The sequence below is a fragment of the Melopsittacus undulatus genome, chromosome 15 (assembly GCF_012275295.1).
Source record: "Melopsittacus undulatus isolate bMelUnd1 chromosome 15, bMelUnd1.mat.Z, whole genome shotgun sequence".
Lineage (NCBI taxonomy): Eukaryota > Metazoa > Chordata > Aves > Psittaciformes > Psittaculidae > Melopsittacus > Melopsittacus undulatus.
Genome location: NC_047541.1, coordinates 4,748,078 through 4,773,891, shown reverse-complemented (window position 1 = coordinate 4,773,891; position 25,814 = coordinate 4,748,078). Strand labels below are relative to the sequence as shown.

The 25,814-nt window shown below is 46.1% G+C and overlaps 1 protein-coding gene across 1 annotated transcript in view; it reads left to right on the top strand.

The window, feature by feature from the left end:
- The first annotated feature begins 4,894 nt into the window (after positions 1–4,894).
- The window catches only part of ARHGAP32 (Rho GTPase activating protein 32), a 167,824-nt gene continuing 146,904 nt past the window's right edge, over positions 4,895–25,814 (top strand). Inside the window, exon 1 of the mRNA XM_034069493.1 lies at positions 4,895–5,069. The gene's annotated coding sequence lies outside the window, so the exon portion shown is untranslated. The remainder of the gene's footprint in view (positions 5,070–25,814) is intronic.

The window sequence follows — 25,814 nt, the reverse complement described above, 5'->3', positions numbered from 1 at the left end:
AAAACAAAATAGATGAAAAAGTCAAGCCATAAAATAAGGAGAAACCCAATCTCCTATCTGTGCTGAAAAGGAGATGTCTGAATACAATACATGCATTTGGAAACAGACACAGAGTGACCAGCTGAGCCATCAGCCCCACTGAGCCTGTATATCCATTGCCAGGAAAAGATACCTTTATTTCCTGAAAACATGAGTAGGAATATTGGTAAAGACAGAGGCTTTATCTCTCCTCCCCCAGAGCCCTCTCAAAGATGCCAGGTTTGCTATTGAAGTTACTTGGATGAAGACTCTTACCACTAACATCTACCTTGGGGAAAAAAGCCTGCCTTCAGTTGTCAATAGCAATGCTGCCATCAGCTTTAACAGAGACAAGATACCACACTTGGCATCTCAATCCTAACTGAATTACTGCAGTAAGCAACCAAAATGAAGATTAAGCTAAAACCTCAGAGCAGCTAAGACCTCAGAGCAGCCTTCCAAGGTCTGAAGGGGGCTATAGGGATGCTGGAGAGGGACAGTTCATCAGAGACTATAGCAATAGGACAAGGGGTGATGGGGTCAAACTGAAAGAGGGGAAGCTCAGGCTGGATATAAGGAAGAAGTTCTTTACTGTGAGGGTGGTGAGGCACTGGAATGGGTTGCCCATGGAGGTTGTGAATGCTCCATCCCTGGCAGTGTTCAAGGCCAGGTTGGATGAAGCCTTGGGTGCCATGGTTTAGTGTGAGGTGTCCCTGCCTGTAGCAATGGTTTGGAACTGGATGGTCTTAAAGTCCTTTCTATGATTCTATGATACTAAAGCTGAAATTAATGAAACTGTTCGCATTTTTATGATGCTTTTTTCTTGGTGTCAAACACTTGCTTTGTAAAGATTCTGATAAATGAGATAATCTTCCTCTGCTGCAACCCCCTGAAGCACCAGCCCAAATGCAACATCCCTATATAAGAAACTACACAATCATGTGGCTCCCTGCCCCAGAAAGGGTTCACCTTTCTCCCTGGATTATATCTATCCAGGAAACTTAATCTCTAAATGGTGGCAGGAATTGCCTCAGTCGTGTCCCAAGTCTAGCATGAGGCATGACTAATGCTTGTGATGTGCCCTGCAATACTGGGAGGAAAGGTTCTATAGGAATGCAAAGCAGCTTTCAGGAACAGAAGTACATTGTCTCTCACTCTTCCTTTTCCCCATCTTGTTTCCTTCCTTTCACACTTCCTTGTTGGGGTCCCAGTTTACTTTGTGAACACAGCCTAGTACTGTTTGGCAACGGCATCGGCATCTTCTCAAAGCAAACACCTAAAGCTCATCAGAAACCTCCAAATGCAGCCGATTGTCTGAGACATTTATCATTTCACTCCAAGAACAACATTTACCACAAGCAGAACGTGAAGGAAAGATACAGTGTTATCTCCCAGGAGCATCTCCTCAAAGCACAGCTGACAGATAACAGAACTCAGGACTCGCTATCAACATCGCTGCTCTCTACAGCTCCTCTCAGCATCTGAGGCAGCTTTCCCTTAGCATTCCTGGACCAAAAAGGGCCTCCAAAACGTTAACTGTTTGAAGCCAGGCAAAATCCCCTTATCCACTTTTCCTTAGTGGAAAAAAGCAGAGAAACAACAGAACACATGGAACAAGCCCTGTGGATCCAAAAGTCTTCACTCAGGAGCAAAACAACCCTACTCTTGATGACAAATAAATATGCACCAGTTTGAAAGCAAAAACTCGGGTCTGGAGGAGCTGCCACTTCCATAATTGCCACAATGGCCATAATTCCTCCTTCTCATCCTTTGGGAAAGTTTTCTTTCCCTGAAAGCACTGCCTGCTGAGGTGATCAGGGCCGAGTGACCTTCAGATCCCACATGGAAAGGGCAGACAAGCCCTGCGGCACACAGCAGTAACCTCTAACTGGCAAAGGCTGAAGCAATTCACATCACTCCTTTCCTGTTTGGGTGAACTGGATAGGAGGGCTCAGTACTTTTCATTCAGGTTGAAGCATTTCCTGAAGAGCCATTAAAGTTTTCCAGAACATCAACAAGAGCAAGGAGGGAGGAACAAGAAACAGGGAACAGGGAAAACATTCTCCTTTTATCCTTTCCTTTTCTAAGCAAAGCTGTTGAGACAGAAAGCCAAGGCAGCAGCTTCAAATCACAAGCCACAAGCCTGGTGGGAGGCAGTTAAAGGGGAAATGCAGCACCGAGTCAAGACCTTTCTTTGATCTCCAGTTTTCCCAAGCTGCATTCCCATCTGCAGCCCACCATTTGTTTTCAGTTAAGAGAGGCAGAATGCCTCTGCTTGGGAAGAGCAACAAACCAGCCCTGCGAAGATCACGCAGTGACACACAGCCAAAATAAGGAAGAATTAATATCTCAGAAGAGCTGATGGCATCTAATGAACAGGGAAAGGCTCATACTTGGGGATGCTCTGGGTATCTTTCATCCAGGGATTTCAAAGTCGCTCACATCAGTGATGGGTAGATAGGGATCGCCTCCTCACACATCACTACATGGAGCCAGCAAGCTGGTGCCCCAAGGTTTTATCAGCAGCGAGTGTGGTCCTGGCCCATCCTAATGAACTTGACAGGTTTGACAGGATTAGAGCAGTAGGCTGTAGCACACACCAGCACAGTAAACCCCATGCTTTTGCCCTGTCAGCACTGTAATTGATGTATTTTCTGCATCCTCTTTTATTAGCCCACACAACTACACTGCTCCCCATTTTAGGGGACACGGTGCATCATCTTCATGATGGTCAAAGGAGGTGATCCTGCCCCTCTACTCTGCTCTCATGAGGCCTCACCTGGAGCATTGTGTGCAGTTCTGGTGTCCTCAACATAAAAAGGACATGGAGCTGTTGGAACAAGTCCAGAGGAGGCCACGAGGATGATCAGGGGCTGGAGCAGCTCCTGTATGGAGATAGACTGAGAAAGTTGGGGCTGTTGAGCCTAGAGAAGGCTGCGTGGAGACCTCAGAGCAGCCTTCTGCTGAAAAGAAAGAAAGAAAGAAAGAAAGAAGGAAAGAAAGAAGGAAAGAAAGAAGGAAAGAAAGAAGGAAAGAAAGAAGGAAAGAAAGAAAGAAAGAAAGAAAGAACTATAGGAATGCTGGGGATGGACTATTCATTAGGGACTGTAGTGATAGGACAAGGGGTAATGGGTTAAAACTTAAACAGGGGAAGTTTAGATTGGATATAAGGAAGAAATTCTTTCCTGTTAGGGTGGTGAGGCACTGGAATGGGCTGCCCAGGGAGGTTGTGAATGCTCCATCCCTGGCAGTGTTCAAGGCCAGGTTGGATTAAGCCTTGGGTGACCTGGTTTAGTGTGAGGTTCCAACCCCATGGCAGGGGGGTTGGAACTGGATGATCTTAAGGTCCTTTCCAACCCTAACTGTTCTATGATTCTATGATTTACTGTCTCCTGACACGTGGAGCCCCATCCCCACCAATGTTCCCAACTCCGGTTCTGTGTGTTGGCATCTGGCACAGCATATGCTGACACAAAACAGTTCGCATGTCTCAGAGCTATTGTCTGCACATTTACAGTTACCATCAGTTACTCACAACAGGCTCAGAAAATGTTCATTGCCACAACTAAAGAGTCTTCAAATCTTCTAAAGCTCAAACTTGTGCCTGCTTCCAGCTTGCTTTAGTCACCCAATGCATTAGCAAACAGTGCTATTTAACCACTCGGCATAGCTGGTGCCACCAGAGTCTTCATGTAGATTACACACTACACTTACAGTGTCTCACAGGTGGAAGTGACAACCAAAAAACATCAAATCCAGCTTGTGGAATAGTCACTGTTCCTCTGAGCCCACGCCAAAGGCATCGAAGGATAAAGGAGGATGGAGCCAGGACAAGGGGCAGGACAAGAGGAGACAGCCTCAAGTTGGGCCAGGAATGTTTCGGTTGGAGAACAGAACAGGCTGCCTATGGCAGTGGTCGCTGGAAACAGCTAAAAGACACATAAATGTGGCACTTGGAGACATGGTTTAATGGTGACTGAGGCTGTGTTGGTCTGATGGTTGGACTCAATGATCTTCAGGTCTTTTCCAGTCCGGTTGATGTGATGATGAGATGTACACCTGCAATGAGAGTTTTAACCTCTATGGTCATGAAATGGTGTAGTTGTCAGGGGGGATTTTCCACATTGCCTACAGTAAAACCAAGTTGTGTCTTTGTGAATGTGCAAATGATGGCACAACCCTTCCTCCTCACCTATAAAGCACACTGGGTCACCTACTGAAACACATCACAGGGGTAAAGTCCCTATCAAAACGCTCCTATGCTGCAGCACTGCAGGTCCCTTCGTTCAACCAGGGGCTTTGTGGTTAACACTTAAATCCCACTTAAAAGTTCGAATTGACTTTTTTTGCTGATAAAACCCAACACCATCACGAGCCTGGGTTGAAAACAGCTGAAGCTCAAGCAGGAGGGAAGGCTTTGTATTGTCAAACGGCGTGTCCATACACACACGCCCTGTGTCCGAGGTAAAGCATCCTTTACTGACACAATGGACGCCGAGCGCAGCCACCCCATTAACGCTCGTAGTAACTCAATCAAAGCACCAAGCAACCTCCAGGACCTCGCTGGCAAGGTTCCGACTGCTCCCCCCGGACCAGCCCGGCTCCAAGGCACCGCACAGCCCCATCGCCACCCCCAGCACCCCCGAGGCCCCTCTATGGCCACTCACATCCCCTCTATGGCCACCCACACCCCCTCTATGGCCACCCACACCCCCTCTATGGCCACTCACACCCCCTCTATGGCCACTCACATCCCCTCTATGGCCACCCACACCCCCTCCCCGCTCTCCCCACTCACAAAGCGCTCCCAACCATCACCACGGCGCCGGGGTGGAGCCAGCGAGCGGCAGCAGCGCGCATGGGCCCCGCAGCCCTTTCTCTGAGCCGGGCAGCGTGCGTGCGGGCCGGGCCGGGGTGAGCCGGACCCCGGTGTGCCCTGCACCGGGCGGCGGAGGAGCCGGTCCCCGTCGTCTGCTTCCCTGCGGCGGCCATGCCTGCGGACCAAGGCTGGTAGGGGGTGGTTGGAGCCCCCCCCGCTGTGGTGGAGCGAGGTGAGCGTGGGGATAAGGGTGTGTTGTGCGGGGGGGGGGGGTTAATGTCGCGATAGCGGCCTCAGTATCGCGAGGGTGACCCTGAGGGCCGGCGGCGGTGGGGATGGGTGAGGTGAGGGGGTGCGCGCCGCAGCCTCCCGATGGTTCCGGCCGAGGGATGGGCCGTGGTGGTGAGGAAGGAATGAGGCGATAAATGACCTAAACCGTCACGTTGGGTTTAATTGTTATTATTATTGTGGTTTGGCTGCCCCCCCCTCCCCCCCCCGCCCTTTTCCCTGTTTTTTCCCCAGTCCCCATCCTCCAGGGAAGCTCCCTGAGGTGGATCAATTCCCTGTCGCTGTAGGGAACGAAGGGATAATCGGGATTCAGCCTCCCGTGCTTACGAGGCGTGAGGGAATCGTCGTTGTGCGCCCCGGCCAGCGTGCAGCTGCCGACCGGCTTTGTGCTTGGCCTCCTTCTCCATTGTCCTTTGTGGTGGATTCAAACAAGGCTCTTTTAATGCCTTGTTAGAGCTTGTGCGGTGCGGTGAAGGTCGGTGGGGCAGCGAGGATGCTCTGCGGGTGATGTGTGTGGATGTGCAGGATGTTGGTTGTCTCCCACCAGCTTGCAGTGGGGAGGGGATGGAAGGGTCCTGGTGAGGAGGGATCCGTAACGCGTTTGGGCTCTGGGAGAGCAATGGCTTCAACTTGAGAAGCAGCTGAATTAACCTCAGTTCCGTGTGTATTCCTATTTGCCATCCTCAAACTGCTTCTCCTCCGAGAACGTGTCTCATACCTCCGTCTGGACCGGCCCGATGGCTGTGGGATGTTAAGGTGATGAGAACGAGTCATTTTATGTTGCCCCTCTGTACTTTGCACACAAGACCGTGCAGAAAACAGCACTTTGGACAGAGGCTTGGACTTGGGTGTCCAATTTGTGGTGTTGGTTGATGCTGGCTTTGGTCAGACTGGGATTTAGAGGAATAAGTGGAAAGGCAGGAGGACAGAAGCTTAAAACATGCTATAAACCTCAAGTGCGTTATCCATAGGTGACCAGACATTCCTCTTTGACATGGAACAGAATAAGTTTCCAAGGCTCTTTAAAGTGTATCTGTTTTGAGGTTGGAGCATGGGTTTAGATACCTTTTTCTGCATGAGAGGGACAAATTCAGTGCATGTGCTCGTTCAGAACTGTGCGGTATCTTCCCAGCTGCACAGATGTCTTTTCATTCCAGCTTTGTAAAATTAGGTTAGCCTTGAGTGAGCAATTTATTTCAACTGGTAAGTGAATTATTACGTATTCCTCATGGTGAAGAGCAAGCAGATAGTTCTGCTTGCACTGATTTATTTTCATGGGGAAAGAACGGACCTGAAAGGGTTAACGTGGTATTGATACCATGCATAAGGTATAGAGATGGTACCCCATTGCCAGAAGCAAATTAGTAGTCAGTCTTTCAGCTTGTGGTCATAACCTGGGATTTGTTTCAAGTATATAGGTCAGGTTTGCAGAGGAACAAAGAGCTTTGGAGGCAGGGCAGCAGAAATATCCCTGGGGGAATTGTTTGGCCTTGTGGCCTTTCCATGTGGTTTGTAGCTGGGATGTTGCAGCCCTTTTGTGCCACTTGTTGATGGGCTGTGAACTATCAGCATCCCAGTTCTGAAGAGTCTTTTTCTGTGATGGAAAGTGAGGGAAAAGATGATGTCCTTGAATCAAGGGGGAACCTGACCACATAGGGAATAGTGCTGCTTTGGCCATTTTCCCTTGGGCTTCTGTTTCTTTTGTGGGCTTCTGAAAAGGAAATGTCATTTTGCTGTTTGAATGCATTGTTTTGCCTGAGGTGTCAGACCAGCTATGGGGATGATTCCAGTCAACTTCCCCCGTTTGAAACCAAACACGTCAACTACTGTCATATGTTTGTACAAGAATTCCATGTGCTCTGCAGGAACCCATTCTATGTATTTCCAAAAATAAGTGATGTTTTTCATTGTTATGGCTGGAAGAGTTTGTATAGGAGACAAAAAATGGGATGGTTTTCCCTTGGCCTTTGCATCCTCCTCTCCACAAGTACAGGGAAGATGTTGGCTTCTTCAGGATTGTGTTCATTTGCACTTCCTCTCCCAATATCCTTATCTGTGTAGTTCTGTGTGATTCCAGTGGCTGGGACCAAGGCAGGAGCTGTTGTCTCATAGCTCTTGGCTCAATACCGTTTTGGCTGATTACAGGGTTGGGGCAGAGAGAGAAGAGGCTGTAAAGAGCTGCAGGAAAATGAGTACATTTTACTTGCAAACCCCTGGATTAATTGCTCTCGTGGCACTGTAAATGTGGGTGGCTTCTATCAGGTTGCGTGTGCTCATGCAGGGCCAGTTCCCTCCCCAGTTCCAGGATCTGGGATCACTGTGGTTTCACGCTGGGTTTCAGTGGCCTGCAGCAGCATCTTCTACAAGCAGAGCCTATGAGCTTCCTGATGGGGGGATTTGATGGTGAACATGGTAAGGCTGAGCCAGTAAGGGGCCTGACAGACCCATTCTCCTCCACCAGATTTTCCTACATGGGTTTGAACTTGAGGATGAGCACATGCCATGTCTGTGCCTGTCACAGTGGAAGCTGTCAGTTTCCCTGCTTGGGTCTGGTGGATGTGTTACCTTACCATGAAATAGATCAACTGAAACATCCATCAGCTTTTAAAGCCCACCACTGTTTTCCTTGGGAAGAGAAGTCAGTTTGGTGTCTGGGTCACTGAGTCTGGTCAGTGGGAGCCCGTGGATTTCTGGAGTGATTTCCATTCTGATGCTAATCCTTTGCACTGGCTGGCTGTGCTGTTAGCTAATGCGAGAACGGGTATATGCATACTGAGGACGCTCAGGAGAAGCCATTTGGTTTAGTTATTGTTATGCAGATGGAGTCTTCCAGCCAACCAGAATGTGGAGAACCTCATAACCTGAGGATATAATGCTGCAGGTCAGCAGGCATGGAGCAATTCTGAGCCAGCCTGGTCGAAACTGTTTCTGTTCAGCATGAATTCTGGGGGTTTTGTTTGATTTGGGTTTGTTGGTGTGGTTTTTAATCCATGCTTTAGCTGAAAACACATTGATGCTTTACAGTTAGAGTTGGGAATCTGGAAGTTGTCATGTTTAATCATTGTGTTGGGTAGAAAGTGTAGGAAGGCAGTGAAGTTGTCACTCCATTGACACCGCTGTGAGCTGCTCAGTTGGATCCTACCTCTGCTTCTGATGGGGACTTGCTGTGTTTCTGCATTGCCTCAATTTCTGCTGTGTGAAACACTTCAGACTGTTGCGTAGTCTATGTGGGAGGGTTCATAAGTGTGTAAAACCAGGTAAAAGGTGTAAGTCTTACTCAGCAGAGTTTATTTGTTTGCTGTATGTTTGTTCCCTAGAGATTGTTTTAGAAATGGGAAGTACTGGAGTAATGGCAGTGTGAAAGGAATGCTCCAGGTTAGTCTTTGGTTGCAGATCATACGTGATGCAGCTATGTGGTTTTCCTCCCTTTAAAGATTCCATCTAACATCATGGGGGCTTCTGCAATATGTTATTAGGGTGGGCTTGATGTTCAGGTATTAAGAAGCCTTTCTGTGTTTTGAGTGGTTTTCTGTGTTGCTGGAGTCCAGAGAAGACCAGCACAGCACAGTTTTTGTCTCTCCGGTGTTACATGCTTTGGAAGTGTGCAAAAACAATTAAAAGCTGCCCTTTAAACTATTTAGTAAATTGGATTTGCTTTTACCAGCAGCGGCACCGAAAGTTAATCGTGTTTAAGCTGATGGTGACTTTTGCAATCTGATTTTACCTGGCAAGAAACTTTGCTACCCAGTTGTTAAATGCAGTTCATGAAGTGCTGATTGTTTAAGCTGATAAACCAATGCTGCCATGTTTACTGGAATCACTTTGGTGAATGTGTATATGCTTCCCTGTGTTATCATCCTGCTTTTTGATAAAACACAGTATTAACTACCATCAGACTTACAGTTAGAATCTATTTAGATGCTAGTGTCAAGTGATGGTTATGGCATTTAACTGCTGTTATCCACTGGATATACTTGTGCTCTGTCTTGGTTACACATGTGTAGTTCTGGAGTTCATAGTGCCATCTCCGAGTCAACAGCTGAGAATATGGCTCAGCAGCTCCTGCCTTTTAACCTATGGTTTCAAGGATAAAACTCTGAGCACGTCCTGTTGATGTGGCTTGAAGCCACCGGCTGTAGCAAGAGTTCAGCACAAACTACTGATCAGTGACTCATTCATCCTCTTGTCACGTCAGTTTCTTTGGCTTGAAGTCCCTGCTTGAGTCAATAGTTTAGTGCAAGCTACTGATCAATGCATCATTCATCCTCTTGTCACGTCAGTTTCTTTTGCTGATGAAGAAGCTGCAGTTGCTGCCCCTCCGTTCCCTTCCTGATGTGCCCAGTGCTTTTGCCTGTTGACATCTCGTCCCTTGCTGGTTGCAGGTGAAAAGCATTGATTTAGCATATCCATTATAACTCTTCAGGAGTCAGACAACAGAGAGTTTCGCCTATTTCTGCCATTAATTCATTAAACTGTGACCACAAGAAGTTTGGAGTCAGGCTTCCTATGGATTTCAGAGGAAAATGAAATGCTTCACTGTCCCTGAGGTTGTCTGTTGGATGGAAGGACACTTACTCAGCTGCAGCCTTAGATCTCCATAGTGGTCCTGTGGTACTTCAGATATGGTTTTGCTTCATCTTTCCTAGTAAGCATAAAGTGGTATAAAGCAGGTGGAAAAGCATCTTACAGAAGTTTGCTGGTGTGACATCACATGTGCCATTCAAACCTGTAGTTCAGCAATACATGGACATGGTAGCGGTTCCCCAGCCGTGGCCCCAGAATCCAGTTGTAGAAAAGGATGACAGAGATATACTTACTCCCATAAGTTGCTCTGGAGACACAAGGATGAAAGGGGGTGTTCTAACAGCTTTGTCAGGTTGAGATAATCAGTTTGGCTAAAAATAACTTTGATGGCAAGGTGTTAGGTTCTTAAAAGCGGCTCCAGAATTCTTGCTTCTTAGAGAAACGCATGTTAAATCCCTGTGGATTTTGGTACCTGAGAAATATTTATCACCTGAAGACTAAACAAGTATTTAGCGACATGTTAACCTGTTTGGTTTTTAGTTTCAGTACCAGTGTTTCCTGCCATCTGGGAGGTGAACTTCGGAATGCTCAGGGTGTGTGTGAAAAGGAAAGAATGGTGTGTAGTGCTTTGAAAGCAGATTAGACACACTTTGGTCAGATCTGCCGTTATCTCAACCCTTCGTGCCCCATGTTGGGCACCAAAAAGAACTGTTGTGGTTTAAGCCCAGCCGGTAACTCAGAACCATGAAGCTGTTTGCTTCCCACTTTTGGTCCCCCCAGCTCCTGGAGGGATGGGGAAGAGAATTGAAAGAATACAACTTCCACGGATGGACATAACAACAGCCCAGTAACTAAGGTATAACACAAACCACTACTGCTACCACCAATAATAATGATGATAAGGGAGATAACAAGGGAAGAGAATACAATTGCTCAGCACCTGCCATCTGTTACCCATCCTAACCCAAGCAGCAGTCTGGGCCTTCTGGGTAGCTGCCCCCAGTTTACATACTGGTCATGACCCGCTGTGGTATGGAATAGTTTGGGCCAGGTGTCCTGTCACTGTCTCCTCCCAGCTTCTTGTGCTCCTCCTCACTGGCAGAGCAGGAGACTAAAAGTCCTTGATGGGAGTAAACAGTACTGAGCAACAACTAAAACCATCGGTGTTATCAGTGTTGTTCTCAGGCTAAAGTCAAACCCATGACACTACACCAGCTATTAAGAAGGAGAAGAATGACTACAACTGTTGAACCCAGGACAGTTTGTTTGGTGCCAATGTAAAACCAGGAAGTTTTCCAAAGGAAAATGCTTTGGTTTGGCCATATTCTAACTGACTTCACTAAGGTTGTAAGTGTGGCTGTTACGAAGAATGTAGCTGGACAATCTCTGTTTGAGCCTAATTTTAACTGTTGTAGGGGTCTTAGAGTATTCACTGGGATCATTCACTTTTGTTCCTTGTTATGATCCATGAATGTTTTCATTAGATTTCGGATTAGCTGGTATCTTTCGTGTTGGGTGTTTGACAAGAAGCATCTCTCAAGAGTCAGTTCACACCTGTGAGGAGCAACCCATCTTTTAAAAGGATAAATGAAAATGTAAGTTTGAAAAGGCTACATTAAAACTTCATTCAGAAAGCCACTTCTCCTGCTCCATAATGCACCTGGCTTGTTTTCTTCCCCAGATTTACATAGCAGCTGATAGAATCTTTACAAACTTTACCAACGATTTCCAGATCATCCTTTCATGGAATGTGAATATGTTTTATAGCTGCTTTCTGTACACTCCAGGTGGGATATAAGCAGGAAAAAAATCCCTCTTTGGGTTTCACTGTTTGCTTCAGGTGCGTATGTATGTGTGTGTTATTTAAAACATTGCTGACAGATACCAATGTAGAATTTTATTATAAACTCCCAAATCATAGAATCATGAAATGGTTTGTGTTGGAAGGGATCTTAAAGCTCATCCAGTTCCAACCCTTATATCTATTATCTTGTATCTCCTTATATCTAATCTGAACTCGCCCTGTTTCAGTTTGAACCCATCACCCCTTGTCCTATAATTGCAGTCCCTGATTCAGAGCCCCTCTCCAGCATCCTTGTAGCCCCCTTCAGACACTGGAAGCTGCCCCAAGGCCTCCATGCAGCTTCTCCAGGCTGAACAGCCCCAACTTTCTCAGCCTGTCTTTATATGGGAGGTGCTTCAGCCCTTGAGCATCTTTATGGCCTCCAATGGACTAGAATGAACAAATGAATGAGCAATAGTTACAAACTTATTTTTAGATAAACCAAAAAGATGTCTTTTATACAATCTGTAAACCAGAGTGTATTGATCATTCCTCTCTTCTCTGTATGTGCAGGAGTGTGTAATACTGTGTATTATACTGTATATTATACAGGAGGATGAAATTCTGTATATGCTGTGGAGGTTGATATAATAAGTAGTAGGTGATTTTGATGTCAGAATAAGTTCTGATCATTTCTTCTTGAAAACATAAATGAGATTCCATAGCCCTTGAGATGAATGATGCACAAGGCAAGCTTTAGAGCACAAGTTCACTCACTGGTAACTGCTGCAGCTTATTTCATTGAAGAAACAGGAACAAAAGTTGGTTTGTAAGTGCTCTGGAATGGAGAACAAAGGCTGTGGGGACCTTTGAACCTCTCTGGCTGTGCAGCTGAAGGAGGAATTGTTCAGGAATGGGGAAAAGTGCCAGAAGACCAGAGTTCTGCTTTCCCCTATGTCTTTCTCCAGCAGTGTTCCACTACTGCAAGTAAAGCAGAAAGTAGCTAGTTAATTGGAAGAGTTTCTTTCTTATTCTTCCCCAACTTGATCATCAAGTACATGCAGGAGTGGTTATTCTATCAGTTATTTCTCACTGAGGCAAGCTTGGAACAAAGGAGTGTGTGTGCTTTTGTGTCTGCTTTTTGGGGGGGGAGAGGGAAGAAAAATCTTAATGGTTGATTGCATCCTTCAGCATTTTGTTCTCTCTCCAGTGTTCTGTGCAAATAACTCAGGCCTATGAAGCAATTTGTTTCCCTGCTTCCTGGTGCTGTTCTAACTTTGTCGTTCTATGCTATCTCACCAAGGAAAGATGGGAGGGAATAATGAGTGTGCTGAAGAAATGGTTATTCTCTGCAAGATGTGATGGCTGGCATGGTGGGGGCTCCATCTCCAGTGGGTTGGCCAGCTGGAAGGTTCTGCTTCAGGCAGTGATTTGTGCCATATCATAGAATCATAGACTCTCAGACTGGTTTGGGTTGAAGACACCGTAAAGCTCATCCAGTTCCAATCCTTATCATGGGCAGGGATCCCTTCCACTGGAGCAGGATGCTCCAAGCCCCTGTGTCCAACCTGGCCTTGAGCACTGCCAGGGATGGGGCAGCCACAGCTTCTCTGGGCACCCTGTGGCAGCGCCTCAGCACCCTCATAGGGAAGAGCTTCTGCCTTAGATCCAACCTGACTTTTGCAAGGCTTAAAGATAGGATGGGCCATACTCAAAGAACATACTCTCCAAATTGCTTCATGCTGAGGGAGAGAAACCACAGTAGTGAGTGTTTTTCTTTGATGAACATAACCCACCAGCTGGAAACAACAGGGTTGTTCATTTGTCTTTCTCAGCCTAAGTGTGCTTAGGCATGCATGTAGTGTTCATTACTGTTCTCCTTTCTGTTGCTGAAGAAATACCCTGTGCTGCTTTGGAACTGGTTGGGTGGAAGAGAAAGGCAGGGCTTAACCTCACATGGTCTCTCAGGGGTTGAATTGCAGTCTGGTGTTCTTCTGCCTGGCTTGGTTCAGCCTCTGTGGAGAGAGCCCTGACAGTTTGGAGGGGCTGCAGCCACCCTGAGAGCATTGCTTGGGGTGTCCTGTGGGTTCCTCATCCCCAGAAGCACAGAGAGGATTGGAAAGGCTGTAGCTACCAGCAAGAGGAGTACAACTGGGCATGGTTTAGTTGATCAGTATTTCAAGCATGGTTCTTCTTGCTGCTAGAAAGGAGAACAGTTTCTTTCTTGGAATATTGAATTGTTTAGGGGACTTCAGTACCCATTTTGGCCCTTTTCCTAAGGGGTCCATGCAGTCAGTGAAGGTTGTGTGTTCAACCTGCCTTTTCAGCTGTCCCCATGACAGCATTTCTCAATTGTCTTCTCTTGCTCCTTCCAACTTGTCCTCTCCCTAACCTTTGGCTGTAGATTCTCTGACATACAGAGGCTGTGCTGTAGGGAAAATCAGCTTCCTGGCTCCCAGGAGCATGGTAGAACTCCATGGTGGTTGTCCTTGTATCTTAGAGGCTCTTTACAGTGCCCTGCTTGGTTGTCTCCATTCTTTTTGCTTCCTCCTTTGGAAAGTTGCACAGAACTTGAGCTACACCAGTAACCTATCCTGTTTTACAGATTTCACTATAGGGAGTATCCATTACCTATGCTTCCAGTCATCCATACACAAAGCAATACAAGGAAGCCGATACATCCTTGGCTATTTAGTTATGCAGCCATATTGTATTGATTTAGGGAGAATTTAGCTGTCTGGAGTACAGCGTAGGAGCTTCCTGAGCATTTCCACCTAGATGCCAAGAAAACTTTTCCTTGCTTGCATCATTAGCTATAGGTACCCTTTGCATTTCCTGTTCGCCAAATGCCAGGTTGGGGAATGAAACCACCATTGATTTCAAAGATTAAAATTGGAATTGAAACCATATAGATCAGTGTTTGAGAGAACTGAATTTGTCAGGTCTTATCTCCAGCAAGCGTGTGTGGAGGAGGGCTGCCATATGGGGGCTAAATATAACCCAACTTTCTCCTGCAAGCAGTCTGAAAAGTACAGAAGTTCACAAGCTGGGATCTGTGTTTTTAAGGAGAGTGTGCTGCAGAGTTGAAGAATTCCATGAGTGCAAACTGAGGTGATGGGAACAGAGCCAGAAAGCTCTCCAGTAACACAGCAGTATTTCCTGTGCAGAGGTGACACTGGCTGACACGCTGGAGTGGTGCTCAGCAACTCGCAGATAAAGGACCCTTTAGCAATGCCTTAAGGTGGTAGTAGCTGTCGAGGTTACATCAGTTGTTGGTGCTCACCACCCTGTAGGTCCAACAGCTTGTATTCCTGTTTTCCTTCAGTAGTTGCACTGTTACATCTCAGCACTGGGATGCTGGGGAGCATCATCTCATGCTACACTGTGCAAGACTATGTGGATTTCAGTATTGGGCAGCTTTATGGAATACTTTGTCATGTAGATGAGTCATTTTCAGGCTGGGAAACCCCTGAGCTTTAAAGTAATTGTGATTTCCTCCTCCCCATCCCAAGATTGCTCTCCCTTCCATGTTGTCCCTTTCCTCTTCTTGTCCGGAAATGTCCAAAATAGGTATTGAACTTCAGATTTAGCAAAGCACTTTAAACTAGGTCTACTATTAGTAATTCGAGGGCTCTGTATAGGATAAAAGGCATTGCTGAACGGAGTCAGATGAATCTGATAGGAAAAGCTTATCTTGGAGAAGAATCAGAGGAGAAATTATATTGGTTATATTCCTTAAGGCCTTCAAATATATCAAAGGGATGAGTATAGATTTACTGATGGGGTTTTGGTGACTAAAAATGCTGTTATGCAAATCAGAGCTTGTCGTGGCACGGAGCACATGTGCCTCTTCACTGGGTTCTCTATGAAGTTGAATTATAGACAACAAGAATGCACTTTGTTGTTCTTTAATAATAAATAACAGCACAGCACTTTTGATCTTCAAAGCACTGCTCAGACCTTAATTAATCTTCATAACAGTCCTCTGAGAGGCTCACAAATGCTCCTGCTCTGTTGGGGAAGGAACTCCTTACCACGGAGATGATGGAGGGTTTGCTGAAGGCCATATTGTCAGTGCTTGCTGGGACAGTGGCTCAGAAACCCCTGCTGTGGCTGGTTCAGGAGGCTGTGTTGCTTCTCTTTGAGCTGTTAACATTCCCCCAGATCTGAATACAGAAAGAAACAGAGTTCAGAACTCCTTGTGTCATGTTGGATTTCCATCTGAGTGTTAACTTATGCATATGTATGTTGGAATTTCCCTTTTGAATACTCCTGTAGGCGCCAAGTGCTGAAGGTTTGTGTGTGTGTGTGTTGTGCACAGTGTGTGGGAGCAGGTATGCAGGATGGCAGTGCACAAACCTGGGGTGCAGCTTTGGTGTTGCAGGAGAGGCAAGTGAAAGGATACTTTTGGAGACTGTAGGACACATAATAAATAGATAGCATCTCTCCATCTGCCCTCTCTAATCTTCCTAGTTATTTCTACCATTTAAAATAAGGGGAAGAAGAGGAATTAGTGTTGATTTTCAAGGTTTTTCCTAGGTTGAGTTCTACACCACATTCCTGCCTGAAAGTCTCAGCTTGGAGGATGAAGTAAGTATGGCAAAACCCGAGACTGTTCAACTCCTCTGCAGAGGTGGTTCAGCAGAAGGTGGTGATCTCTCCACATAACCCTATGGGGCCAGAGTCTGGAGAGCAGCAAAGCTCTGTTGAACGTGTGGTTTTCTCACAAACAAGAGGATGGAGTGTCTGTGGGTAAGTGTAACTGAAGGGACTCAGTGCAAACCATCACACTGAATGCAGAGATACAATTCTAACACATACACAGCTGTGTTAGATTCTGTGTGTAGATTCACAATAACCAATGTTTAACCGTTTCTAAACTCCGAATAGTTTGTCATAAACTGGGATGCCTCAAACTAGTGAGTGTTTTTATAATGAGCTCCATCTTTGGCACTGTAATTCCTGCTGGAGGTTGCACCAGTTTGCCTGAGGAATGAATGTGGGTCTGGTTGTGAAGGGGAAAGCTGAGAACCTGCTAAACAGGTTTGAAGAACCCTGCAGTACCAACAGCTAAGTCAGCAGAATGCTGTGAGCAGTGCCAGCAAACCCTGCTACACTTAACCTGGTGACCTTGTCAGCTCCCAAGAGCTTGCTGACAGCATGATGCTTCCAGCTTTGTTTGGGTGAAGGGCTTCTCAGCCTCCCCTGCTGCGGTTCAGGAGCTCCTCATGGCTGGGTACATGCATTCAGAGGCAGGATCTGTGAAGTGCGTTAGATGTCTGTGTTTAATTGGTTAGAAATGCAGTGATTTTAGGCTGACTCTCAAGGGGCAATAGAATCATAGACTGTTGTGCACGTGGAAAGGGCAGAGAAACTCCCTGCAGAGCACGTTGACACCTTCCACCCCTGAACTCAGGCACTGTGGGCTCCTCTGCTTGACCTTTGAAAGCAGGAACCTTTGAACAGTGTGTGACTTTGCTCCTATTACTGCTTGGAGTAAGGTAGTTCCTCTTTGTGTGGGGAAATGTGGATAACATGGAGCTCTGGAGAGTGCTCTTTGAAAGCTGATTGGGAAGGTTGTTTGCTGACTGACATATGGAGTGACATACGGTGCTATTTACCACCCCGGGGGCTGAACTTCCAGGGAAGTGAGTTTCTCTTATTGAAACATTTAACTCTATTAAAGCACTTGTAGAAATCTTCCTTGCCTTAGCCAAACCCATTTACACTTTCCTTTGCTTCTGTTTGTCCCATCTGGTTGTGATTGTTTGTTGCTTTTTTCCATTGGAAATGGATTATAGCGTTCCAAGGGCTGAGGTTCTCGGTGGCAACCAGCACTCTTAGCTGCAGCCCTCGAGGTGTTAGGTTTCTTTCACCTTCCTAGAGGATGGAAATGCATGCCAGGCCAACTACTAGGCTGGAAAGATTGCTCTCTGCAAGGTCTAGGGGAACATCTTTCCAAGTCATCTTAGTTCTCCTCAGGAACAGCAAGTGTTGGAAACCAAGCAATGGGTGAGGATGGAGAAATGACATCAGAGGTGACATTTTCTTTGTTGAAAAGCTGGTTTTTAGGGAAGAGTGGCAAAAATAAGATGGAACAAACTGTCACCTTAAAACCTGCACAAAAGTAGCTTGAAGGCAGTGTTCGGCAGGGTACATCATGCCTTTGGGTGCTGGTGGGAGCTGTTGATATAAAAAGGCTTTCTAGTGAGAAGGAATGCACTGGACGTTTCCAAATGTGATTCCTGATAGCATGGATTCTGCTGTCAGGTTTGCTGCCTTCCAGCTGGCCCTATGGAGGAATTGCATTGAGGGTATTATTGGTTTGGTTTTATATACATGAAGTATTGCCCTCATATAAAAGAGAAGTGATAAAAGACTTGGAATATATGGGGGGATTGGTGGTGCAGAATGGCCTGTGCATGCTAAGCTTGTTTGCATCTTTCTAGCTTATATTAGTCTCATTTCTGTAGTGGATGCTGCAGTTTTGGGGAAGGAAACATTGTGTGTGTACAAATAGCTTGAGACTCTTCCTTGTGCTCTGATTCCACTTTGGTCTTCTCCGGTCTCATTGGGAACAGCCTGATTGAAATGGCTGCACATCCCCATGAAAACAGGGCATCAGAATGTGTCCCACTGCTCTCTGAGTGATCACTCACCTTGTGAGCATTGATGTAGACAGCAAGCAAGAACTGTTCCTCCTCCCTGTTTCTCCCCTTCTCTATTGTTTCCTTCTTCCCTTTTTTCCCCTCTAGTCCCTAAGAAATGGTGTTGAAAGGTTTAAGCAAGAAACTTGTGTAAACTACTGCGTTTGCTGCTTAAGTTAATAGGTGGTAGAAAAGTTGGAAGTGAAGGTCCAGCTTCCACCAGTTTCTATCCCAGATCTATGGCTTGATAATCTCATTGTAGGATGCTAAATGTTGATCCTTTTTTAATGTATTTAATTCAAATAGTAAGAAGCATGTAAAGGAAAGGCCTTTTACTGCAGGTTATTAAGTTCTTCATGGTGTGAGGGGCACACAACAGAGAAAAGTACTGTCTGCTTCCATGAGGCTTTGTGAAGATTAAGAGATTCCAACAGGAAAAATCCACCTGGATTTGTTAGTTAGGTATTTGTTTCTTAAAACCAGTTTTTAGAATGTGGAGTAGGGGTTGCTACAGTATGGCAGAAGAGTGGGATAATGCAGGATGGGGAGGCAATCCCAGGTCAGCAGTGCGATGCTTAAACCAGACAGGACAACTTTAAGAGGCTTTCTTACCTCTATGACATGCCCTTGTCAAAGTGCTTCAGTGAGGGCTGGGTTTGCTTACAGAGACCATACATACACACTTTTCCCCTCTTCCTTTCCCATTAGGACTTGGAGTTTACCAAATGACACTTCTCTGATGGTATTCAGGAGAACCAAAGTAAATGTTCTGGTGTGTAACTGTGTATGATGAATGTTAAAAACCAGGTGCCATAGGATGATCAGCTGTGTATGGTACCAAGTGTTTACTGCCTACAGGACCATGACAAACTCATCGGTGTGGTAGTCTCTTCCTATGTGTGGTAGGATAGAGGATGTTCTTTACAGGCTCTTAGAATATAGTGGAGGTGGCAAACTACACACCAAGGGGGAGAGAGACTTGATGGGAGTGCTGTGATCACAGCTCAGCACTCTGAAAGGGGAATAGCACAGGAAGCAGAACGGAGCCATCTGTCAGTGGCCATAAGGTCTGCAGGGAATGTGCCTGGAAGTTTGTGAAAACAACTTCTTTGTGATGTAAATGTTACTTGGACTCTGCTAACCCTCTGCAGAGAGTTCTGCGCATGGAATGCTTTCTCTGGAGGTCCGGGTCTGGAATTGCTTAAAACCCCCATGGCTTTCAGCTGGGGAGGTGATTCCACCAAGGCTCCAGACGCCTTCAAACCAACATAAAGCGGAAGAGCAGTGGAAAGGGGATGGATCTGAGCTTTGTCAGATCCAGCTCCACTTGGTACTTCCTTGCACACCCGTATTTGCTGGGCAGTGGTCTTCCAAGTGCACACTTGATGATGCAGTGAAGCTCTGTCGCTGGCTCTCATTCATTGCTACTACATCTCTTAGAAGTACTGCTCAAGTCTGTGTTTTCCTGATGGGTGACACAGGTGGCTCCTGAATTTCACTTGGGATATTTCTGTGTCAAACTTCCCTATGTAAAACAGGGGAGATTAAATGGCTGTGTTCTGGAAAGGGGGAGAACTCTCTCTGAAGTGCCTTGAACAAACGTTGCTGCATAGTCTGTGTCCATCCTTTGGAGGAAGTGTTGACAGAGCAGTTAAGGTTTTTGCCTCCTTTGATGTATGAGGGTTTGACAGCTCTTCAAAATCACCATTTCTTTAAATAGGCCCAAATCTTACTTTGAAGGAAGATGAGCAGGAAAAGCGAGTGACTGATGAGACCAATTTGCTTAAGATCTTCCCATTTAGGCAAGAGATCAAACTGGTTTTCATCTAAATTCCCAATTTAGAGTAAGACTGATCAACCCAAGAGCCACATTAAGTGTTTCTGTGCACATCTTCATATCAAATCAGTCCTGTGGCTGTGTTCTGTGGGTTTCTTTGCTCTGAGTATGTGCCTTGTGTTCTTCCAGAGGGTTTTGTGGGTCACTGACTTCTTTCCTGAATTGCCAGACCCTCTGTGTGGGGAAGGGACCCTGATATTAGGAAAACATTGGAGTTATAACTCTTTCTGTGCCTGGGAGCACAAGTTTGTAAGGAAGAAACCTGGAGTATCTAGCATCCAGCTGAGCTTTACAGAATCCCTTTGGAGAAGTGATCTGAGCAGCCCTGTGGAGAAGGACTTGGGGTGTGGGTCGATGAGAAACTGAGCATGAGCTGCTTCAGTGTGTGCCCCCAGCCCAGAAACCAACTGTGTGCTGGGCTGCATCAAAAGCAGTGTGAGCAGCAGGTCCAAGGAGGTGATGCTGCCCCTCTGCTCTCATGAGACCCTGCCTGCAGCACTGAGTGCAGTTCTGGTGTCCTCAGCATCAGAAGGACATGGAGCTGTTGGAGCAAGGCCAGAGGAGGCCATGAGGATGCTCAGGGGATGGAGCAGCTCCCATATGGAGCCAGGCTGAGAACACTGGGGCTGTTCAGCCTGGAGAAGAGAAGCAGCGTGGAGACCTCAGAGCAGCTTCCAGTGTCTGAAGGGGGCTACAGGGATGCTGGAGAGGGGCTCTGCATCAGGGACTGCAGTGATAGGACAAGGGGTGATGGGTTCAGACAGAAACAGGGGAAGTTCAGGATGGATCTAAGGAGAAGCTCTTCCCTGTGAGGGTGCTGAAGCGCTGGTGTGTAACTGGGAGTGCAGCAGTCCTGTATGTTGCCTGGCACATGTGGAGCCTGGTCTGTAGCATGACATCTGTGTGCTACAGAATCCACTCGTGAAAGTACCAGATGTGGTAAAGAATATCCATTGCTGAGCAGTCACCAAGGTGAGCTCAACTTCACCTGTGGTGTGGTACCTGCATCTTCATCTTGTCAATAGTCTTTGAGATACATCATTTTAGGGCTAGGGGAGAGGATTGAATCTCTGTCATATTTATCCATTTATCCATGACAGTTGAAGTGTTCTTGCCCAAAAACATATCTATGTTTGTTCAGCACAAATACACTCTTCTGGAAGAGTTCCCATCTGTTTCCTTTCTTCTGCAGCTGTGAAAACTGTTCTGGTTTTCCTTTTTTCCTCTGGGCAAAATTACCCTTGTTTTTCAAGCCTGTAGTAGATGATTAGTAGCTGTATTTGGTTTGTTGGTTTGAAAAAGCCTGTTGTGAATTCATTACTTAATGTCATTGTACTGATACGCTCCATGAAGTTCGATTGGAAAGCAACTGGTGGCAATAAGGCTTTTGGTTGACAGACACATGGAGTGTTTGACAGACATGTAGAGTATCAGACTCGTGTAGCAGGGGCAGTTTGTAAGTGTCCTGCAGTGGGTCTGACCCAATGCACAATGGTAATGATGCTCTGGCCTAGCTGGTCCTCAGCTCTGTTGTCATGTACCAAACTCCTCCCCCAGTGTTTGCTTCTTGTGTTCAGTTTATAGTTACCTACCTTTGAGGATCATGCTTGAAAGGACATTTTCCTTCTTCATGGGTGTTGTTGGTACTCGATGGTGGTTTTAGCACCACGCTTGCACACTGCTTCCAAAGCTTATTTTATCCTTTAAGCCAAAAGCATTCATTTTATGGCTTGTGATGTGAGGTTTGCAGAGGTTCGTGTCAGGAACATGACAGGGCTTGCAGTGATGTGGTGGGGGGAGAAAATCTCTGGCTCAAGGTAGGTTTAAAACCAAATGAATTCATTTTCTCTGCCTGATACTCATGCGGTGCTTTGCTTTAGTTTTACTCTTTACTTAGTCTCTTGAAGGCTTCAAGGAGCTACCAGCCACCCTGAGGCTTAGAAACGCAGTGCCATCACTTAGAGCTGCAATAAATAACTCCTAAATAAGACCTTTTTTGCTTTAGGAAAGTCAAGAGAGCAGGATCAGGCAGTGATCAGCATGAACTCCTCTAGGCACTGAAGGGGTAGTTTTCATGGCTCCTATGTAAGTAAACAGCAATAAGAGATGCCAGGAGGGTTCTGCTACATGTTGTAGAATGTTATTGGAGGTGCTGAACCTGAGCCAGCGGAGGAGGTTTTGTTGCTGCTGTTTTTAATGCACAGGCTGAATGAATCATTCTGTGGCTGTGAGGATGAGGGAGCAACATGCAGCCTCCTGAACCCAACGTGTGTGTTTCTTGTGGGGCTAGTGGTGATTCACTTGGGTTTTGTTACAGGTTAGATAGGATTCCTTCAATAAGGAGTCCTTTTCTTGAGCTCTTTCAGACCATACCTACATTCAGTAACGTTAATAGGCATCTTTGGGAGGGGACAGCACACTTAACAGCACTTGAGAAAGGATAATATAATTGAAATCCTGTATTTGAGTCCAACAGGACTTTAGAGCTGACGTGGGTTTGTTTAAAGAGGGTTTTTACTAGTTCTATTGTCTTTGCTAATGAACCAGTTTGTGTCCACATCAAATGATTGAGCATCTTGTGTATAAAATAGATGGTAAAACCCCTTTGTGGAGTTCCTGTGCAGTGGAAGCGCAGGTCTGCAGCCTCTGTGTGTGCTGACAGGCTCAGAGCCATTGCCTTGCCAGCTGTGAGGCTGGATGCTGCTGAGCCACAATGCCTCCATGGGAAGGGAATGCTCTCCAGAGTGGTACATTTCCATGCAGTTGTATTTACAAGCCTTCACGCTTCTGGGGGGCACAAAAAACAACCTTTCAGCAGCAATTTGCTTCATAAACACTGTTCATTCAAGTTGCAGATGCACTTGATTGAGGACAGTGTTCCCAGCGGCTGCTGAGCCTGCAATGCAAGCAGCCCCGTGGATGCCAAGGGAACCGATGTATTTAACTTAAAGCATATGCAGAGCTGAAATGTAAACTGGAATAATATGGGATTCTGTTTTCTGAACGGATCTGAATTCTAACCCATTCCTTTGTACTTGTTGGGAGTAAAATGGCACTTTCTCCATGCTTGTTTTGCAGTGTGGATATTCCTCTTGGATAGCCTTTTAAGATTTAGGCTAGCTCTTCCCCATCTCCATTTATAGTTGAACTCCATAGGTTTATCTTCCTAAAGCCACTTCTTTGAAGTGGGCAAGCAATCTCTTGAACATCCTCACTTAGTGTGTAAAGTTAAGAGCCAGTCTGCCTGACTGCACTGTCCTGATGTTTGCTCTTTGCTTGCAGGCTGGAGATGACTTTCTGTCCTTTGAAGCAGTAGGTACTCAAGGTTATCCCTTCCTACCGCCCAGGTTCTTGGGCTTTATTCTTTCACCTTCAAACTTGCCTCTTCATAATCAGGTGGAATCAGCTCATTCCTTCCTCCCCAGCAAAGCTATGATCTGCATTGTCCCTTTTCATCAGGGACTGTAGCGATGGGACAAGAGGAGATGGGTTTAAGCTGAAACAGGGGAAGTTTAGGTTAGGTCTAAGAGAGAAGCTGTGGCTGCCTCATCCCTGGCAGTGTTCAAGGCCAGGTTGGACACAGGGGCTTGGAGCAACTGCTCCAGTGGAAGGTGTCCCTGCCTGTGGCAGGGGGTTAGAATTGGATGAGCTTTAAGGTCCCTTTCAACCTAAACCAGTCTGGGATTCTATGACTGTCTCGTGTGATGACCCTTGCAGTGAATAGTGCTTGAATCTCATATTGATGCTGCTCAGATGTGCTGTGATGCTCTTTGCTCAGGTGACAAATACGAGTAGTCCCATTCTACAGGTAGGCAGACTATTTGTTGTAAAATCACATGTGATCATTGTTAACCTGGGGAAGTCCTTTTGATCTGAGACCCTCTTCTAGGTGTTCAGGAATGCAGCTGGCAGCTGTGTTACGTACATGAGTGCATTCACCAATAGAGGTTGTGAATCTTGAGTCTCTCTTGACTGAGCCTCAGCCATCAGTCTGTCCTTGCCCTTCAATTGCAGCAAAGTTTAGGCCAGAGCACTAGTTCCTTTTTCCCCCTTTCTTTTTTAGGGACAACATTTTTGAGGCTCACATTGTCTGGTTGTGCCTCTTGAAATGCAGATTTTATCTGACAGCCCCTGCATTTGGGCTGCACCTTCTCTTCTGCAACTTGGGTATTTAAGAAGAGGAGGTCACCACTTGAGCGTGAGAAAAAAGGGCTTTATTGAATTGCAAAAGAGCATACTTGTCTCTTTGAATCCCTTTGAGAAAAGCCCTACATTATGTGTATTGCTGTGTGGAATTGGCCCCATGCATTTGGCAAGCACAAATGGAAGTGGGTAGTAGAGCCGGAGTATTGTACTTGTTCCTTTTAGTGCTAGATCCTGAAGGTTGGTGTGTCTTTAGGATTCAGTGAAGTTACCATATCAATAAATCCGTCACGTGGGTGTTTGTATGTGTTGGAAGCAGATTTTAATAGTCCATTTGATTTCAGTGCTTCAAATTTTTCCCTGTGCATTTGCATTGAATAAATCATGGCATTAAAATGCTGCTTGTAAGGTAGAATAATGTATGTCCTGAAGCAAAGACATTAGAAATAGGAACTTTGGAGACCTGTCTCTGTTTAGCATGTTGTAAATGTGATCCATGTTCCATAAATGCTGCAATGGGGATGTTAGACCAAAACAGTGGCGGCAGTTTATGCCATGCAAGAGCAAAGTGATGTCATCGATTACAGAGAACAATAGAGGAAGGATGTTTATTGAGGAAAGAGTTCTCAATCTTGTTATAAACTTCAGTCATTTCTGCTTCCACTGAAAGCTGCAGGAACATTTAGTTTCAAAGAGCACAAAGCAGCTCTGGGCACACAAAATAAAGAGAAACTAATGTCACATTATTGCTTGGGAAAAGAAGATCTACATTCCCTCCCTTTGCTGGCTCTCCTCCAGCTGTTGGTGGGGACATAAAATGGGGATTGTGAGTCTGATCCCATGTTAATTCCAGGTGCAGTTCTGGGACTTGCAGTCGTACTGTGTGCAGTTGTGCCCTCAGCATCAGAAGGACATGGAGCTGTTGGAGCAAGGCCAGAGGAGGCCATGAGGATGCTCAGGGGCTGGAGCAGCTCCCGTATGGAGCCAGGCTGAGAACATTGGGGTTGTTCAGCCTGGAGAAAAGAAGCTGAGTGGAGACCTCAGAGCAGCTTCCAGTGTCTGAAGGGGGCTACAAGGATGCTGGAGAGGGGCTCTGCATCAGGGACTGTAGCGACAGGAGAAACTGAAACAGGGCAAGTTCAGGTTCGATATAAGGAAGAAGTTCTTTATTGTGAGGGTGCTGAGGCCCTGGAACAGGCTTCCCAAAGAAGTGGGAAATGCTCTGTCCTTGGCAGTGCCCAAGGCCAGGTTGGATGGGGCTTGGAGCAAGCTGCTCTAGTGGAAGGTGGTTCTGCCCATGGCAGGGGGTTGGAACTGGGTGATCTTAAGCTCCTTTTCCAACCCAACCCATTCTATGATTTCCATATTGCATGAAATTTCTCTTCCCACCTTGATCTCCAGCACTTGTTACAAACAAGGTCCTCACACCTTCCACTTCACCTTTTTCGGGCACACGTGTATGTGAAAGCCCTTCTCTGGGTTGGATTGGATGGGTAATACACTCAAGTCTACAGGCACATCTGCTCCTCAGAGCCAGTGTGTGTCTTGGTAAATGGGGCATCGGGGCTTTGTAGGGAAGTGTTTCAAAGCCAGAGCAGCTCAGCAGCCCATCTTCTATGGTTCCTGCATGGCACACTCACCATTTATAACAGCAAATAGGAAATTGTCACTATTGGGAAACTAATAGTGCCAATTGTATTTGGCCTTTCAAAGGCATCCTCTAATTGAGCTGTTAAAGAAACTGCTTACCCAGAA